We start from the raw sequence: 6,404 nt of genomic DNA on the forward strand, positions 1-6,404 counted from the left end.
AAATATTTTAAAATCTCTAACTTTAACATTTAAAATACTTTAAATATATTTGTAATGCTAAAATGAAGTGATTATCATTTAACTAATGTTTATATTGCCGAACATTTTTTAAATTGTATATTTGTGGATATTCTAGCACATCGCAATATTATCGATATTTCATAACCATTTCTTCATCTAAGTATGAAATTAAATTGATATAAACTACTATTTTAAGAAATTCTTGGAACCACTTTCAGAAAATCCTTTCTTCTCTTTTCATTTCTTATTGCTAATATTTCACTTTTTCATGCTTTTCTTTGATAATATTATACTGGAATATATATTCTATTCATGTATCTTACCACAGCAGATATGACGTGATTACGTAATTTTCATCTCTCTCTCTCTCTCTCTCTCTCTCTCTATCTTTGTCTGTGTGCTGAAATTTAATAAACAATAATTTTCTGTGAAGTTGAACGTTTTCATATATGAAGGATGATAATTTTTACATATTAGCTTATTTCTGTATTATTTCGTTTATTTTCATTAACTTATTCATACGAGTATGGAATGTAAAAAATTGTGATTTTGAAATCATCGCTTCTTCTTCGCGTCGCATATGAAATTCCAACCCAGTTGCTTTCTTCACAAAGTTCAACGACGACTGACCAAATGAACTACAGATGCTCTAGAAGCATTATACAAATATATATAAAGGTATCATCTATATTTGAAAATACGTAAAATATTATGACTGACTTACCTTGACTAATTCTATAACAAATCATTTGTGTGGTTTAAAAATCCACTAGGTGTCCCATCTCATGCTAATACTTAATTAGATATCGCTCTCTCAACGACTTCTCAGCGATATGATCTCTCATTATACCCCATATTCCATATACCATCTCATTAAGAGCATCCTCTTCCAATTAGTCGTCATACGAAATATGTGTTGCTAGAACGTGTTTTGAATGTGTAAATTTTATTTCTTCATCTATAGGAAAATAACAAAGCATCTAGCTTTCGAATATTCATTTATTTCTAATGCGAAGTGACAGTTTATGCGTGTCATCGTTATTATTATTATTAGTAGTAGTAGTAACTAAAATAAGAATTTTTCGGTTTCCATATTTGAGATTATAATAATCTTTTAGAACTCTCTTTTTCACCATTTGCTTTATTCGACGTATTATGAAATCGGAAGAAATTTCCAGATAATAATATTACAATTCTTGCGTTCAGCTGCGAAATAAAATGTAGATTTTCTTGGCGTTATAATTAACGACGACATCAATATACTTCATTCCTTTGCGTTTTCCTTTATTATTATAGAAATGATATTGTTATGATTTTCAGTTCAATTATCTAATTTTTAATCTTTTGCTGTCAGTAGTCTGACATTCTATATGTACCAGTTATGAGTATTTCATCTTTTAATTTGGCTTTAGTTATTCCGTTGGTGGTTGTTTCCGATACAGCTGTATGATTTTTTTTAGCAATTGCGGATCAATTTCTCTAGAGGTCTACCTAATCCAACAGGTAAACGCTTCCAGTATTCCCCAGGTATGTTCATGCAGCTTTCAACGTAAGATAGCCCTTCTGGAAGAATAAACTTCCAATATTTTTCTTAGGGTACCTCACCATTGACCCGAATGCGGGGCGGTGAGTTTGGGGTAAGAATTGTAGAAGCAGTAGGATACGTTTACTGAAATACCAATATACCTATATGTAAGATATAGAAACTATGTGTATGTGTGTGAGAGAGTGTTTGTGTGTGTATTAAGTTTGTCAGTTCACAACGTTTGTTACGTTTCAAAATCCCAATATCTACAAATACCCATAATAATATACTGCATATAATATATGTTAGGTATAATATAATGTATAATAAGTTGTGTGTTTTTATGTGTGCGTGTGTGAATTAATTTAGTCAGATCCTAATGTTTCCGGACACCTACTCGAAACTGTAATCAGACTTTCTCTGTGATACACTTTCCAATAGTGGACATTAATACAGGTTTGGCTCACCGTTTGCTTCTATAACAGCTTTAACTCTGCCAAGGAGACTTCGTACAAGTGTCCCAACGTCTATGAAAAAATGGTAACTTATTCTTCCTGAAGAACTGTAGCCAGAGCAGGTCGTGATATGGGTCGTTGGGGTCGATGAAATTGACGTTCTAATTCATCCAAAAGGTGTTCTATGGCATTCAGGTCAGGGCTCTGAGCTGGGCAGTTCATTTCTGGAGCGTTATTTTCCACAAACCTTTTCCTCACCGACCATGCTTTATTGCAGATTGTATTGTCATGCTTATACAGACAATAGTCATCACCGAAGTGATCTATCGCAGACAGTATGCAACTGGTCAAAATGTTCTTATATCCTTCCGCATTTAGATTTCCGTGTAGAGAAGGACAATTCCATTCCATGAAAATCACCTCTACACTGTAAAGCCACCTCCTCTAAATTTCACTGTTGGCACTACACTCGCTTGCATGAAACATTCTCCAGTCACTCTCCACACTCAGACCCACCCATTTGACTGCGTGACCCTCCCAGCGTTATTCATCATTCCAAATCACACGTTTCTAGTTGTCGACTCTCCCGTGGTATCGCTCTTTACATCACCACAGGTGGCGCTTAGCGTTCACAGGAGAAATGTTTGGTTTATGGGCAGCTGCTCGACCATGGAACCCAATCCTCTTAATTCTCGACGCACAGTCATGGTACTGTCTAGACAATTAACAGCACTGCGGAACTCCCGGGTGATTGTTTCACTCTATATCTGACGATTTTCACGAACCACCTTCTTCAACGCTCGACTGTCTCTGTCTGTCATTAAACGCGACCTACTCGACCGTGGTTTTGTTGTGGTTGTGCCTTCACGTTTTTAATTTACAATCACATCGCCAAATGATGACGTAACAAATTGAAGGGCGTTGAAATGTCTCTGGCAGATTTCTTACTGATGTGTGAACCAATAGCTAGTCCACGTTCGAAGTCACTGATCTCCCATATTCTGCACGTACTTCATATCACTGAAAAATACTCCCCCGTTCCACCTTTTATACCTATACGTGAGGACGTAGTTACATCTAAACGTCAGTTTACGAATTACAGAGGGGTTTCCGGATACTTTTAATCACACAATTTAGTCACAATATAATCATATAAAGAATGTCTTTTGGATAAGGACCAGAAGACATTCTTTAGAGTAGCAAATAATATTAGGTTTTCTTACTGTATAGAAGACCTATTAATAGATCTGTTTCATAGAATTGATGGATCATTTTCATATGCATTATTATTACCTGTGATGTATGTCATGTATTCAAGTCTTATTTGATATGGAAATTTTAATGTCATTCGCCATTTCTGGAAACGTAGTGTGTTATCATGATAGTGGAATGCCTAAGATTTCAAATAAGACGTCTAAGATGTCTAAGAAGAATATTGTGTCTATATGTTGATGGATTAAAAGGGGAGATGATATTTTGGCTCTCGAGAGCTGTTGTTGCCATGAGCATGTTTTGTAATGCGTTTAGTTTTTTTCATTAAGTACTCGTATTGTGGCGAAGAAATATAGCTTCGGATGGTTATATCAAGCTGTACGTTTTGATGTGTAGCTTCCTGTTACCGTACAGAGTCACCGAGAGGTTTATAGGTGATTTTTCCAGTATTTGAAGATAATAATTTCTTGTTCATGGTGCATTTTAAAGAATAGTATCCGGAGTTTTCTGTGCAGATGATTAATATGTGCATGTGTTATTCTCTTTGTTCGTTATAATTATAAATATTCTATGCTGTCATATAAAATTGTTTCTAGGAAAGTAACAGCAATTGGATATCATGAAAAACTCCCAATATTCTTTCATAGCGACGAAATTTATGCAACTACTTAAAAACAAACAAACAAAAAAAAGAGATATTTACATATGTGCTAATTGACACCTATCAGTGTTTTTGATTTCTCGTATGCAGAGGTTTTTTATTTTCAACTACTAGAGAAGTCTTAAAGGATTGCAGTTTAGCTAATTAAAAAAATAATAATAATCCTGTTATATTGTTTTCGGTTTTCACTGAAATATAGTTATATCTGAAGTTGCTTATATATCGTGAACTCTTCGTTGAGGTAAGGATAGTGATATGTTGTCAAAACACAATTCTAATATTATGTTATATCATCGTGAAAAAGATGTGATAATTTACTTATGGTGATAGATCTTGCCTGAACAAATGCTTAATACCTCCTGTAAATGCCAACTCTGAAATATAATTCAGGAGATGTTTGAAATGCAGAGTTCACCATGTTATATGCGGTTATCGACAGGGCCAAAATATTTATTTAAAATTTCACATTGTAATGGGTGATAGACGATTTCTAGGATTACCATCACCAGCACGACCTACATTCGTAATCCTTAAATGGCATTTGACACTTCGATATTTCGCCTCTAGGTCAGAAGTTACGGATGTTTAGTCTACATCGGTCTAAGTTAATCATATCCTATAAATTAGCATTCTTTCGTGTGCGGCATTCACATAAAAGAATTACCTAGCAGTTCGGTTACTTATTTTATTTACATTACTCAAAACCTGATACAAGAGACTACAAAAACGTGCTAAATTAAGAGTACTTCAGGATTTTCTAGTCATCTACTCATATGAAAAAATCGGTTATTTATATTTTCCGAATTAAATAAATTGATATAAATAAACGTATACATAATTCGTTAATCTACTTTTTATCTTTAATTGTGAATAATTTTTTGAGGGAGTTCTGATTCTCTCTTTCTCTCTCTCTCACACACACACACATATATAAATATATATATATATATATATATATATATATATATATATATATTAGGATAACCAAGCAATTTTATATGCTTGGTCATTTTAGCTCCTAATCCCAAGTATGCAAACAATTAAGTTTGCGCCTGAAACAAAGTTCAAGTCTAAAGATGGTACAACACCAGGGCAACTCATTGTAAAGGTGGTTAAAGCTTTGATCACTATTCTTAGAATTTTCCCATAATGTAAAGCACATCTCACTAGAAGATGTATACTGCAATGCATTATGGGTGGGGTCACTACCCAGACCGGTTTCGACCTTTTTTGAGGTCTCCTCAGTGAGTAGCTAGACCCTAAATACCAAGGTTTTAGTAATACAAAGCCTTATCAACTTTACCTATATAAGTTGCAACAAGGTGTATTAAGTTTTAATAAAAATCTCTGGAGGAGATATTGATGGGAATAAATTTTTAACTTGGGTATATTGTATATTAGGATAACCAAGCAATTTTATATGCTTGGTCATTTTAGCTCCTAATCCCAAGTATGCAAACAATTAAGTTTGCGCCTGAAACAAAGTTCAAGTCTAAAGATGGTACAACACCAGGGCAACTCATTGTAAAGGTGGTTAAAGCTTTGATCACTATTCTTAGAATTTTCCCATAATGTAAAGCACATCTCACTAGAAGATGTATACTGCAATGCATTATGGGTGGGGAGACTGAGGAGACCTCAAAAAAGGTCGAAACCGGTCTGGGTAGTGACCCCACCCATAATGCATTGCAGTATACATCTTCTAGTGAGATGTGCTTTACATTATGGGAAAATTCTAAGAATAGTGATCAAAGCTTTAACCACCTTTACAATGAGTTGCCCTGGTGTTGTACCATCTTTAGACTTGAACTTTGTTTCAGGCGCAAACTTAATTGTTTGCATACTTGGGATTAGGAGCTAAAATGACCAAGCATATAAAATTGCTTGGTTATCCTAATATACAATATACCCAAGTTAAAAATTTATTCCCATATATATATATATATATATATATATATATATATATATATATATATATATATATATATATATATATATATATATATATATATATATATAAACGCCTGATGTCTTCATTCAATACAATCATTTTGAAATTAACTTACTCTATTAACGACTTTGAAAAGAACTGGTTATTCTGCAGAGGGATGCCATTAATGGTCCCCACAATTGTACATTTTCAGTTGGATGATGTAGGATAGAAGTTCAGTATAATGGCTTAACATTTAATTTCACGCCATTTCACATTAAGCCATATTAAAAACATACTACACGTTGTTCACAGTTTAATGCAAATACAGTACAAAACGATATGTAAAATTCTCTTCTCTTCTACTAGTTTATGTATTTCTACTAGTACGAAACTGATGTTTTAAACACCGCATTCGGAAATATATTTGAAAAGTAATACGTCAATTATTTTAGCACGTAAAAGAAAATAAATATATAGATATAAATGAGATTAATTGCTGATAGGAATGATCAATTAATCCGATCCAATGCTTCCCTCAATATCTTTATTCGGAAATACATTTTTTAAATATTAATTTCGAACGCTTTTTTACTGATT

The sequence above is a fragment of the Typopeltis vanoorti genome, chromosome 5, assembly GCF_054136105.1.
Source record: "Typopeltis vanoorti isolate ZY-2024b chromosome 5, IOZ_Tvanoo_1.0, whole genome shotgun sequence".
In the NCBI taxonomy this organism is placed as follows: domain Eukaryota; kingdom Metazoa; phylum Arthropoda; class Arachnida; order Uropygi; family Thelyphonidae; genus Typopeltis; species Typopeltis vanoorti.